Source organism: Rhinopithecus roxellana, chromosome 3 (assembly GCF_007565055.1).
Source record: "Rhinopithecus roxellana isolate Shanxi Qingling chromosome 3, ASM756505v1, whole genome shotgun sequence".
Classification (NCBI taxonomy): Eukaryota; Metazoa; Chordata; class Mammalia; order Primates; family Cercopithecidae; genus Rhinopithecus; species Rhinopithecus roxellana.
The window spans coordinates 183,807,104-183,822,600 of NC_044551.1; positions in this window are offsets into that span (position 1 = coordinate 183,807,104).

The window sequence follows — 15,497 nt, forward strand, 5'->3', positions numbered from 1 at the left end:
TCTGTTTCTTTTGAGTCATTACTAAGTAAAATAAGGATGTCTTGAACACAAGTACTGCAGTGCCTTGACATTCAATCTGATAATCAAGATGGCTACTAAGTAAGTAATGGGCCTGTAGCATATATACAGTGTGGATATACTGGACAGAAATGTGGCAGGATGGAGCAAGATCTCCTTGAGCTACTCAGTACAGCATACTATTAAGAGGTATGAAATCGATCACACAGCCATAAAACAATTCTCAGAAAATTCAGAAAAACTTGAATCATACCAAACACACTCTCAGACCACAGCTCAATTAAAAATAGAAATCAATACTAAGAAAATTGCTCAAAACTATATAATTACAAGGAAATTAAACACCCTGCTCCTGAATGACTTGAGTAAACAATGAAATTAAAGCAGAAATCAAGAAATTCTTTGAAACTAATGAGAACACAGATAAAACATACTGGAATCTCTGGGACACAGCTAAAGCAGTATTAAGAGGGAATTTTATAGTACTAAATGCCCACATCGCAAAGTTGGAAAGTTCTAAAATTAGCAACCTAACATCACACCTAGAGGAACTAGAGAAACAAGAGCAAACCAACTGCAAAGCTAGTAGAAAACAAGAAATAACCAAAATAAGAGCTGAACTGAAAGGAAATTTAGACACAAAACACCATAAAAAAAGATCAATGAATCCAGAAATTTTGTATTTGAAAGAATAAATAAGATTTCTAGACTGTTAGCTAGACAAATAAAGAATAAAAGAGAGAATACTCAAATAGACACAATCAGAAATGACAAAAGTGACATTATCACCAACCCCACAGAAATACAAAAAACCCTCAGAGACTACTACGAACATGTCTATGCACACAAACTAGAAAACCTAGAAGAAATGGATAAATTCCCAGAAACATACAACCTCCCAAGATTGAATCAGGAAGAAATTGAATCCCTGAACAGAATGATAATAAGTTGAACTGGTAATTCAAAATTGAAGTGAAATTGAAAAGCCTACCAACAAGAGAAAGCCCAGGAGCAGATGATTTCACAAGTGAAATCTACCAGAAGTATAAAGAAGAGCTGGTTATCATTCCTACTGATACTATTCCAAAAACTTGAAGAGGAGGGACTCCTACCTAACTCTTTCCATGAGGTCAACATCATCCTGATACTAAAACTTGGCAGAAACACAACAAAAAAAGAAAACTTCAGGATGAAGTTGATAAATGCAGACACAAAAATGATCAACAAAATACTAGCAAATCAAATCCAGTCCCACAATAAAAAGTTAATCTATCATGATCAAGTAGGCTTGATACTATGCTTACTACGTTGGTGACAAAATCAGTTGTACTCCAAACCCCCAGTGATACGCAATTTATCAATATATCAAACATGAACATGTATCCCTGAACCTAAAATAAAGTTAAAAAAACTTATGAAATTGTTTGTTTCTGGAATTTTCCTTTTAATGTTTTCAAATCAAGGTTGGCCACAGTAACTGAAACCACAGAAAGCAAAACCACAGACAAAGGATAAGGGGAGACTACTGCATAGAGTTTACTACACACACATACACACACACACACACACACACATACATGAACACATACAAACACAAATGAGTAGAAGTAAAACTGGACATATCTGTATAAAATAAGTGGCTTATATCATCATCATATCCTGGCTGTGATGTCATGCAAAAGTGTTTTGCAAAATGTTATCAGTGAGAGATTCTGAGCCTTCTTTTCTTAAGACTGCATGCGTATTTACAAATATCTCAAAATAATAGTTTCATTTAAAATAAAGCAATGAATTCAAATTTCAGGTCTGACATGCAGATGGCTTGAAAGTTGTATTTCCCATCATTACCATAAGGTAGAGCTGAACAAATTGAAAATCAATGTTTTTTCTTTGACCCATTAGAGGACAAAGACTGCATGATAAACCACCATCCCAAAATCTGGGGAGAAAGGATCATTTAGTGATATGCAGCTGAGATCTTCTTACCTGAGGCAATAGCTTCAGGAAACACAAACTAATAGGAACATGTAAATGACAATTTTGACAAACTGATGGAGGTTAAATATGGACTAGTATGTGGGTAAGAAATCCCTGAAGCTGCAGTCTGAGGGAAGGGCCCCATATTTTTGTGGGTTTTACTTACAGGAACACCACAGGATTCCCAGATTGTAGATTGGAGAAATATCTAGTCGTGGTTTTAATAACAGGAAAGGAAGTGTAATCATTTTGAAATAAGCCCTGAGACCCCTCCATAGAAAAGATGTACCCTCCAGAATAAAAGACTCTTAAGGGCATGTCTTGCTCTCCAGCCCCCTTTATCCTTCCTGTGTCATCTAAGGAAGGGAAAAGACACTAAACTGGGGCCAGGATTTCAAAAACCACATTGGCATTGCTGTAGCTGGGGCAGAGAAAAGGGCCCTGGAGAGAAAGAATAGTCATATTACCAGAAAAAATATCTGTGCATATTATACTCCACCAACACACTACACTACATTACAATAGTGAGATTTAATCAGAAGATTATAGAATACTTTCCCTCCCCCAAAACTTCCTATCACACCAACATGGCTCCAGTATAATTATGAATCTGAGCTGAAAGAGCTCATATTCTCTCTAAGAAGAAGTGCTTAGAAAAGCCCAAAATCAAGAGGGAAACAAAACTAGGACAGAAGCGGAATGTGAATTCTGACACCTACGGCTACAGCACACATTAAGTACAGCCTAACTCTTAACTTGATGACCATAAACCCTCACATAAGAAGCCTATGTAACTCAGTTTCAATGACCTGATACAATATACCTGGTTTTAAACAACAACAACAAAAATTATAAGGCCTGCCAAAAGACAAGAAAAACACAATATAAAGAGACAATTAAATCATCAGAAAAAGATGCAGATGTGATACAGGCATTGGAGTTATCAGACAAAGACTTTAAAATAACTATGATGAGCATACGAGAATCTTTATTCTTTAATAGAAAGAGTAGACAACATGTAGGCATAGATGTGTAAAAGGAACAGCAAGATGGAAACTCTAAAAATCAAAAGGAAATATAACAGAAATGAGAAATGTCTGTGATGGAATCATTGGTATATGCAGAAACCAGAGGAGAGAATCGGTGAGCTTGACAACAGGTCAATAAAAACTTCCCAAACTAAATGCATAGGAAATATGAATGAATAAAACATAACAGAACACCTAAGAACTGTGAGACAACTTCAAAAGTAAAACATACAAGTAATTGGAGGACCAGAAGAAAAGGAAAGAGAGAATACAACTAAAGAAGTTAATGTAATCATGACTGAGAGTATCCTCAAATTAATGGCAGACCAAACAACGAATTCAGGAATTTCAGAGAATACCAAGCAGAAAAACGCATGCACATACACACACACACACCACCACCACCACCACACCTAAGCATATCATATTCCAACTGCAGAAAACTAAAGACAGAGTCTTGAAAGTATCTAGAGAAAAGAAACACCTTACAAATGGAAGAACAAGGATAAACATTACAAAAGACTACTCGTCAGAAAGAGTGTAAATGGTGAGAAAGTGGAGTGATATAATTAGAAGTATTGAAAGAAAATCCTCACCTACCTAGAATTCTATATTCAGTGAAAGTATTTTTCATACATGGAGGAAAAATAAAGGCTTTCTGAGACCAACAGAAAGTGAGGGAATTCACAGCCATCAGATCCACCCTGCAAGAAAAATAAAAGGAGTTCTTCAGGAAATGAAAATCAATAGATGTCAGAAACGGGTATCTACATAAAGAAAAAAAAAGCATCTGAGAAAGAATAAATGAAAGTGAAATCTTTTATTTTTTAAAATTCATTTAAAAATAACTATTTAAAGTAATTATCATAAAAATGTATTGGGTAAGTATAGCCAACAACATTGTCACAAAGATAGGAGGGAGAAAATGGGAATTCTTTGTTATTGGGTACTTGCACTACCCATGAAGTGAGACAGTATTATTTGAAAACTGAGATGAGTAGAAAATATATATTATAAATGATCAGGGCAGCCACTTAAAAAGTAAAATAATAATAATAATAATAACAGGCTAACGGATGAGGCAAAATTGAATCATATAAAGCACTCAATTTAGACTAGACAAAGAAAATAAATGGGATTGGGAGACAAAAACAGAAGCATAATTGAAGTTATACATATGTTGATATTAATCTATTTCACTCATCAGTTTATATAACAATTATCTAATTACATAAATTAAATTATCAGAATGGATTTAAAAACACCCAGAACCCAATTATATGTCATCTATAGGAAGCCCACTTTAAAAATAAACATACAGGTCGATTAAAAGCAAAGGAATAGAGAAAGTTATACCATTTAGCAACAGAAGAAAGTTATAGCAATTAGCAAACACTAATTATATTTTAAGTGTAGTAGTTGCATTTATTTCAGACAAAGCAGACTTCAGAACAACAAAAATAGATCTAGCATAAAGAGGGGCATAAAATAATTATAAAGGATTGAATCTCCAAGATAACATAACATCACCTAACAAAAGAAAATCAAACTACATGAGGAAAAACTGCTAAAACTGAAAATTGACAAATTTACTATTACATTTCGAAACGTCAAGGCTCATCTGCCAGTAACTGACAGATTATGTGGGCAGAAAGTCAGTAAGGATATAGACAAAATGAAGAGAACTATCAGTCAATTTGTTCTAATTGACATTTTTAGAATACTCCATCAACAGAAGCAGAATAGAGTTTCTTTTAAGCTCAAAGCAAAATTCAGTGACGGACTATATTTTGTACAACAAAGCCATAGATTAATATTGTATCAGGGAAAGAATATCACAAAGTATGTTCTAATACCACATGGAATTAAACTAGAAATCAAGGAATAGGAAACCAGGAATAGAACTGGAAAATTACCAAATATTTGGATATTAATTTGTATACTTCTGAATTTCACATGGATACAAGAAGTCTCAAGATGAATGAATAAACATTTTGAACTAAATAAGAATGAAAATGTAACCTACCAAACTTTTTGGATGATACAAAAGCAGTGGTGAGAGGGAATTTTATAGCATTGAATGTGTACTTTAGAAAAGAAGAAACATTTAAAAATTAAGATTCTAAACTTTCACTTTAAGAAGCTAGAGGAATGACAGAGATATAAACCAAAATAAGTAGAAATCAAGAAAATATAACACAACAAAAATCAATGGAATTGAAAACAGGAAAGCTATAGAGAAAATAAATGAAACAAAAAAAAAGTCATTAAATTAATAAACTTGTAGCCAGGCTAAACAAGAAGATAAGAAATCAGACAAATGAAAAAAGAATAATCACTGCTGATCATATTTTTAAATTTGTGGGAATACAGTTGTTCAGAATATTAAGAGGAAGATAAGATATTCTGAACAACTGTATGCCCAAAAATTTAAAACCATGATGAATTAAATAGACAAATTTCTTAAAAGGCACAAAATGCCAAAACTCACAAGAGATAATTATATAACATGCAAAACCCCATGTCTACTATATACATTGAATCAACTAAAATAACCTCTGAAAAGAAAATAAAGCCAAATTGTTGCACTGTTGAATTCTAGCAAATTTACAATTCTTAAAATGGCCTCAATGATTCCCAGCTTTTCTGTGCCAGCTTCCCAGTGTGAGGCAAGGTGCTCACATTGCCTTACATCAGTTCACTGGGCACAACAAACTTGTATCCTTTTGAGGGTCCTTTTAGATAATGGTTCCATTTCCTTACATTTATTCCCCTCTTCTATCTTGCCTACTCCTACTTCAAAGCTTAACTGTTATTTTCTTAGACAGAACTTTCCTCACAGTACTCCTAAGTTTATTTTGTCTGTTGTATTTATTACCATGTATGACTTTATATTTGTATGATGTACGTATGTATACAACGGTATATATATTTGTATATGTTATACATATGTATTTATATTTATATATGTATTTGTGTATATATATACAAATACAAATATATATTTGCATACATATATACAAATGTGTGTGCATGTATGTATAGATAGAGAAAGGAAGGGAACCAATCCAAATGCCCACCAATGATAGACTGGATAAAGAAAATGTGGTACATATATGCCATGGAATACTATGCAGTCATAAAAACGAATTAGATCATGTCCTTTGCAGGGACACGGATGAAGCTGGAAGCCAACATCATCAGTAAACTAACACAGGAGCAGAAAACCAAACACCACGTGCTCTTATTCATAAGTGGGAGCTGAACATTGAGAACACATGGACACAGTGAGGGGATCAACACACGCCAGGGCCTGTTGGAGGATGGGGGATGAAAGGAGGGAACTTAGAGAATGGGTCAATAGGTGCAGCAAACCACCATGGTACACGTATACCAATGTAACAAACCTGCAAGTTCTGCACATGTATCCCCCCCCCTTTTTTTTTAGAAAAAATAAAGAAAAAATAAAATGAAATAATACCAATTTTCTATAAGCTCTTCCAGGAAATAGAAGCAGAAAAAGACTCTCTTAACCCATTTGATGAGGTCATAGATTGAAAACATTACAATACTGAAACCAGATAATGATATCACAAGAAAGAAAAAGCACAGATCAGTATCTGTCATGAACTGTCATGCAAACACCCTCAACAAAAAAAATTAGCAAATCAAATCTAACAATACATTATAAGAGTATAAACCATGGACAAGTGGAATTTAATTCGGGTATGCAAGATGACTTTACATTAAAAAATTAATCAAGGTAATCTACCAAATCAATAGGCTAAATATGCAAAATCATATAATACAATCAATTAACTATGAAAAAATGGGAAACACTCAGCATCCATTCAACATAACAACTCTCAATAAAGTGGAATGGAGGAGAACTTCCCTAACTTGATAAAGAACATTCATGAAAAATGTACAGTTAACATCATACTTACTCATGACAGACTGGATGGTTTTTACATAAAATGGGAAACTAGGTGAGAATGTCCTCTTTCAGCAATACTATTTGATATTGTACTAGAAACTCTAGATAGCACAATAAAACAAGAAAAAAGAAATGAAAGGTATACAAATTGGAAAGAAGAAATAAAACTTTTTGATTTGGAAATTACAGTATTGTTTATGTAGAAAATTTAAATGCCCTTGCCTTTCCCAAAAAAGAAAAAAAAAGAACTTCTTTAGTTAATATATAAGTAAAGCAAAGTCTCAGGAAACAAGGTCCATATATAAAAAGTCAATTTTTTTTATATATCAACTATAAACAGTTGAAAATTGAATGTTAAAAGAAAACAATGCATTCGTAATAGCCTTGAAAAATAATACTTACATATCAATATAGCAAAATGTATCTTTCTTTTCCTCATACATTTATTCACTTCTCTATCCATTCATCTATCCACTAAAAATGTGTATAAGCACATTCACAATGTTCTAGGCACTCTATAAATGAAAATTAATGAAAAATATACTGTTCAAAAGTTTACAGGAAGACAGGTTTTAAAACATCATACAATAGCTGGGCATGGTGGCATGCATGTGCAATCTCAGCTACTCAAGAAGCTGTGGTGGGAGGCTCGCTTGAGCCCTTGAGGTCGAGGCTGCAGTGGGCCATCATTGCGCCACTGCACTCCAGCCTGGGTGACACAGGAAGACCATGTCTCTCTCTCTCTCTCTCTCTCTCTCTCTCTCTCTCTCTCTCTCTCTATATATATATATATATATATATGCTTATATACACACATATATACACACACATACACATACAGATGTAGATATGTATGCAAATATAGATATTTGTATATGCATATATACAAAAACAAACATGCAAATACAAACATACAAATACATATATACAAAACAAATATATATAGTTGTATATATACATCATACAAATATAAAGTCATACATGGTGACATAACAGAGAAAACAATTATTGTGAGGAAAGTTCTGTCTAAAAAAGTAACATTTAAGCTTTGAAGTAGGAGTAGGCAAGATAGAAGAGGGGAATAAATGTAAGGAAATGGAGCCATTATCTAAAAGGGCCCTCAAAAGGATACAAGTTTGTTGTGCCCAGTGATCTGATAAAAGGCAATGTGAGCACCTTGCCTCACGTTGGGAAGCTGGCACAAAAAAGCTGGGAATCATTGAGGCCATGTTAAGAATTTTAAATTTTTGTCCTTAGTAAAGTACATTACCTGTGTGACTGGTTTTTATTACAATACTAAATAAATACTAAAACTAAATTCAAGTGCCTCAAGTCAAAATGAGAATTAACTATGATGCTAACAAGGTGTGTCAAAGAAACCAAAGGCAAGATTATTATAGCCTCAGGAAGAAACCAAAATATGATACTGACATCTGAGAGGACTCTCCTACCATGAGTCATCTCCACATTTCTGCCCTGTTTTTTTCTAACTAACCCTTTCTTTCAGCTTCTCAGGCCACATGGCTGAACTTTCCTTGTAAATATAGATAAATGGGGGAGATGCGGAACAGCCAAGTTCCCAAGCTCACTTTGATATCTATTTATACCATGCTGCCCCAGCATATACCCAAAGCTCATTCTCCTTGCTACACTTTTATTTGTATTGTGTAATCAAGAATAGTCTCTAGTCTTTTTCCATTATTTTTTTAAAGCTCAATTTGAATCCCATACATACTAGAGAATTGAAGAAGCAGGATGGAGGAATAGAAGGCTCCACTGATTATCCTCCACACTCACAAGGACACCAATTTAACAACTATCTACACAAGAAGCACCTGAATAAGAAGTGAAACTCAAATGAGTACTCACAGCACCTGCTTTTAATTTCATATCACTGAAAGAGGCAATAAAGAGGTAGGGAATGCAGTCCTGAATCACTAACACCACTGCTCCTGCATCCCCTGACAGGCAGCATGGTCCAGAGAGCATTTCTGTGTTCTTGGGGAGGGAGAGCACAGCAATTTTGGGGCAATGTAGGGGAAAACAAAACAAGACCAAACACAGCTGATGCCCACCCATGGAGGGATCAGTTAAACCAGCCCTAGACAGAGTGGAATTGCTGATCCCAATGGTCCCAGCTTGACTTCCTGCAAGCCTTGCCACCAGGAGCTAAAGTGATATGGGGGCCCTAAATATACTTGAAAGGCAGTCTAGGCCACAAGAACTGCAACTCCTAGGTGAATCCTAGTGCTCAACTGGGACCACAGCCAGTGAGCTGGGGGAGCACGTGCCCTACTGAGACACCAGATAGTGCAACTGAAGAAGTGCTAGCATCACCTGTCCCCTAACCTCCCCACAGCTCTTGGCTCCAAATGAGACCCCTTCCCTCTGCTTGAGGAGAGGAGGGAGAAGTGTGGGAAGGACCTTGTCTTACATCTTGGATATCAGCTCAGCCACAGCAGGGCACCAGTCAGAGTCACGAGGCTTCCCTTCCAGGCCCTAGTACCCAGGCAACATTTCTGTACGCACCCTGGGCTGAAGGGACCCCACTGCCTTGACAGGAAGAACCCAGTCCTAGCAGGATTTGTCACCTGCCAACTCAAGACCCCTTGGTCCCTGAATAACCAGCAGCAATACCCAAGTACTATGTTGAGGGTTTTGGGTGAGACTCTGAAATTTGCTGACTTCAGGTGAGACTCAGCACATTCCCAGCTGTGGTGGCTATGGGACAAGACTCCTTCCACTTGAGAAAAGTAATGGGAAAAAGTAAGAGCAACTTTGTCTTGCCCCTTAGGTGCCAGCACAGCCACAGAAAGGTAGAGTACCAAACAGGCTCTTGGGTTCCTTATTCTAGGACTTGGCTCTTAGATAGCATTTCTGGACCTTCCCTGGGCCAGAGGGTTCACTGTCCTAAAGGATGAGTTCCAGGCCAGGCAGCATTCACCACAAGCTGACTGAAGAACCCTTGGGTCTTAAGGGAACATTGCAGTAGTCTGGCAGTACTCTTCATGGGCCTGCAGTAGTGGTGGTCATGAGGTGAGGTCCTTCTGACTTTGGAATGGGGAGGAAAGAGCAGGAAGGACTGCATCTTGTGGTTTGACTCCCAGCTCAGCTGCAGTACAACAGGACACCAGGTAAACTTTGAACCTATTTGACTCGAGTCCTTGACTCCTAGACAGCACCCCCAGATCTGCTTTGGGACTGAGGGAACTCATCACCCTGAAGGGAAGGACACAGGCCTGGTTGGCTTTGCTGTCCGCTGACTGTAGAGCCCCAGGGCCTTGATGAAACATAGGTGGTAGCCAAGGAGTAGTTATAGCAGGCCTTGAGGGAGACCTAGTGCTGTACAGGCTTCAGGCTGGACCCAGTGCAATCCTAGTGGTAGTGGCCACAGGTGTGCTCATGTCACTCCACCCCCAGCTCCAGCTAACTTAAAAGAGAAAGAGAGACTCCATTCGTTTGGGACAAAGTAAGGGAAGAGATTAAATAGCTCTGCCTGGTAATCCAGAGAATTATCCCAGATCTTATCCAAGACCATTATGGTGGTACCTCTAAAAGTCTGTGAGAACCACAGCATTACTGGGCTTGCAGTGCCCCCTAAAGCTGATACAACTTAGAACACAACACCCAAGCCTTTTCAAATATGTGGAAGCCTTTCCAAGAAGAATAGGTACAAACAAGCCTAGATTGAGAAGACTACAATAAATACCTCATTCTTCAGTGCCCTGACACAGACAGACATATACAAGTATCAAGACCATCCAGAAAAACATAACGTCACCAAATGAACTAAATAAGTCACCAGGGACCAATCTTGGAGAAACAGAGATATGTGACCCTTCAGATAGAGAATTCAAAATAACTCTTTTGAGAAAACTCAAAGACATTCAAGATAACACAGAGACAGGATTCAGAATTCTATCAGACAAACTTAACAAAGAGATTGAAGTAATTTAAAAGAATCAAGCAGAAATTATGAAGCTGAAAAATGCAATTGGCATACTAAAGACTGAATCAGAATCTTTTAGCAGCAGAACTGATCAAGGAGAATAAAGAATTAGTGAGCTTGAGGACAGGTATTTGAAAACACACAGTCTAGAGGAGACAAAAGAATAAAAAAACAATGAAGCCTGCCTACAGGACCATTTAAACAAGAAAATCATCCTATACCACTGCAGTCTAGATAAATTACTCTGGTTTTCCTACTTTAAAAAATCTACTCATATATATATGTATGTATATATGAATGAACCCTTAGGCCATTTTATTAAATTTCACCTTCACCTACTTTAAAATAAATTTCTTTTTGTAATTTGTATTTTACTAACAAAAACTCTAGATATTTCAGGATTTAGATTATGCCTGTACCATTCCTTGTATGTCTCCCACTGTGCTGCACACATAAGGAGTGCTCAACAAATATCTGCATGGTTAAATAAATAATAAAGTCAGATGGAGTGCATAAAATGTTATTTATAAAATTTGCTTAAATATGTTTGTGATGTCTGTTTGTGGAGATTAGGAATTACATATATAGGACCAGCTTAAATTTAGCTATATGAAAGATTTACATTACTCCACCCAGCCAGCAAGATATGGAAGTACTAAATTACTGGTCATTCAGATAGTGGTACTACCAGTGAGGAATAAGCTCCTTCCCATATTTTGAAAGAGTTTTATTTAAGTGCTTTTATATCTTACTTGGATGAGTGTATTAACATTTACTTTGGAATCCTTCCTTGGTCTTGCTTCTCTTTAATCAGTCCTCCACATTGCCAGATGAGTCCCTCTAATGTATAAATCTGAAAGATTGCTTCCCTTGTTAAAAACCTTCAATATATTATCTTTATCATTAGGATAAAATCAACACTTTAGCATGGCACTCAAGGTCCACTATAATTAGGCATCTCTTTACCTATTTCTCTTGAGTTGTCTATTGCCAGTCCTCTAAAGTGTTACTGACTGTTCTGTGTTTTCTTTCATCCAATCTACTCTCCGTCCTCACTCCCTCTTCGAGCTAAAGCTCAAAAGATTCTCTTGCAGTCAATGAGATGAAGGACTGATAATTTCACTGTTTAGCCACCACTGATCAGCTTGTGCTAAACCATGAATCTCTTAGAGGAAAGAGGGTATCTTTCATCTCTTTTTAATCATTCCCTAGCAAAAAAACCTGGCATTTAGTGGAATCTTATTTAGAATATGTGTGTGTGTGTGTGTGTGTGTGTGTGTGTGTGTGTGTGTGTAATTACTTGTACCCAAAGGGGAAATGTTAATGGGACCCAAACTGCTTACCTGCTTACATTGCCAGAGGAGAGATATTTGAAAAAGAAAAAAAAAAAAGCTTTGGGGATTGATTAATATTCCCAGAATAGAGAATGTTCAAGCTATTTAAGAACATCTTATTTAGAAATACTTGAAAATATCTAAAATTCTATTTTTTTTTTTTTTTTTTTTTTTTTTTTTTTTTTTTTTTTTTTTTTTTTACATAAACTGGCCTTTTGTAACCTCAGTGACCATACCATCTGTTACACATTTTAGTAACATCACTTTGAATGAATTGCATTTTCTAAGTTTGGCCCATTGCTCATCTGTTCTGTGTTGTAAATGGCATGGCATTTTTAGCATGTTCAAATTGCAAGTAATTTAGCATTTATGAAAGTTCCTTGGTGATTTGAGTCATATTCAGACAGTAATTATGATTTGTTTGAAAATGGACCATAATGCGTGATTATTGTATCATATACATTGAAATGCATTTATTGACTTTCTAAGTTTCGAGTACAGTAATTACTCTGAAATGGAGCAAAGCCAATTTTACTTGTTTTTATCAACTTCAAAATGTGCAAGTTAATGAGATTTGTGTGATGACAATTTTCATACTTTTACTTGTTCTGACTGTTGTGAATTTTGGTGTGCAAGATCAATGTAATATCCCTTTGATCTGATGAGAGAAATAGGTTAGGTTTTGCTGTATCATGTTTTAACCTAAGTGGTACTTTAGATCTCGAGGACAAGTCAGGATGAAAGGAGTTTATCCCTTCCCTTCAGAACCTCTTTAATGACTACAAGGAGTAATGTACATGTAAGCCAGTCCCACTCCCATGCCCACTTTCCCACAAGTCCCATGTAAATGGCATGGCAGACTTAGAATCAATGGTGAGATGGGTCTAGCCATTTCTGTTCCCTATACTTCTCTAAAAATACAATAGGTAAGTCTTTAATTCATTCATCTGTTCTTTTCTTCATAGGTATTTAGTAATCACTTAGAATAGACACCATTATAGAACTGAAAATTCTCATTGTTGATGAAAGAAACAACCTGCTCTTACAAAGCTTATAGTGAAGTAGAAGAAAGACGCAAGTAAATGGTCAAGATAATACACCAATATGTGCTGTGGCTCCCCAAAATAAAGCACATTAAGCAAATCTACAGGAAGGGCATCAAGACCCAGTTAGAGGAATAAAAGAACAACTTCCTGACCAAACTGGCAACTCAGCTAAAATCTAAAAACAAATAGAAGGCACCTCTTCACTTAAGTTATGCAAGCACAGATTGATATTAGGAGACTTATGTATAAGATTATCTCTGAATCATGAGAGGAAAAGCAATCTGAACTCTGGTCCACAAGTATGCAGTCACAATTACTCCTCAACATCGCTACTTTCCACCTTCATCAAAATTGCTGTAGTCATTGTTAAATAAGTCAGTAGTACGTCTCATTCTAAAAGGGATAACCTTGTATTTCTGCTCTCCTTTGAGAAAAGTACAGATTTCTGCCAGTTTTTCCATGCTTAATCATGTGTTGAATCTCAAGAGCTCCTGTAAGAATACTTTGTCATTAAATAAGTCCCTCAGCAAGTCTAGATGTTAAAATCACACGTCCTCACCTGGATATACTTCAGAAAGCTTGGTGCTATGCACGAGTTCTCATTAGGGAAATGACAGAGTCCTGAACATTTTTCAATTTAGAGAAAATGCTACCTCATGTCTGGGCATGCTAGTTTGTGGTTTTAAAAATAAATGTGCGATCTCAGAGTCAGGTGGAATTAGCTAGCTCAGACTGTGGAATTCTGAATAGAGAAAATGATTCAGGGACTAGGACAACTTAAGGGAACTATTTATATTTGTTCTTTAATTTTCTTTTTAAAGGATCTTCAGATTATTTGCAGATTCACCACAAGAAGCATTTAGTACATGAGTGAAAATTTTCAAGGCATACATCTTTTGCTATTGAATTAGAAGTGTATATAATTGATCTGTAATTAGAATTCTGTATGATCTTAGGCAATAAACTCCTTCAAAGGGCTTCAGTTTTGCCATATATCAGATGAGGGAATTAATTTAGATAACAAATGACAAGCACCTGAGAGACAACCATAAACACCTGAGAGATAATCACAATTTTCACATTCTGCACCCATGGCAGACATAACTAGTCAATCACAGCCCTATTTTCCACTTAAGTCAAGTGCAACTTCTGAACCATTCTTAGCATATTGTACTAGGCAACTGTGAATCAACTGAAGCTGGCAAATAAGACACAATCTATTTAACAATCAGCAGCCAGATTTCTTATGCTTCTAATGCTACTAATAATCCTCAAATGGGATAATTCTATAGAATGCTGTAACTGTTTTAGGTCAATGCTGTTTTCATGTGAAGTAGAGATGTGGATTTAAAAAATAACAACAAGAATGAGAACTCTCAGGCAAGCATAAAGAGCAGTAACCAGCACAAATTTCATACCCAAAGATAGCTACTATTAATACTTGTAGAATTTTTTTTCTTAGTTCTCTATGCAGTGCTATTTTTTTCTTAGAAATGCTTTGGTTGGACTATTCCTTTTTATTTTCAAATTTTATGCCACACAAGTAAACAAGATTTCTTTATGTTGAACTTCAACAGATTAACATGATTCATTCTCAAGGCATTTTAATGATTTTTTTTTTCTCAATGTGAGATTCAATCCTTATAATTTTTGTCTTTCCTCTAAGAAAGCAGATACTGGTGTGACAACTTAGGATATTTATAACTGTAGATATCAAAATGGTTCCCTGCGGGAACAAATTTTATTTCATGACCTGAGAAATCCTCATATTCCAGGAGACTGGGTTGACTACCTAGTACACCACATTCCTAGAAGGGACCTGTGGCACAGTTTTAGCCTCATGGTCAAAGACTACGCTGCTAAAAGAAAAACCTTGGACAAATTAAATTTAAGAGAGATTAATGGAGCAGAGAAAGATTAGTGAATGAGGCGGACCCCAGAACCAGAATAGACTCAGAGCGACTCTGAGGCTGCCATGTTTTTGGATAATATTTATGGACAGAAAAAGAAAAGTGATGTTCAGAAAATGAAAGTGAGGTACAACAACTGCATTGGTTACAACTTAGAGTTTGCCTACTCAAACATAGTTTAAACAGTTGACCACCTGTGATTGACCAAAACTCTGTGATTGGTAAAAGAAGAGGTTACAGTCTTTTGATACATCCAGTTAGGTTATTAGTTCATTGTGTATGGAGAAACTTTAGATCA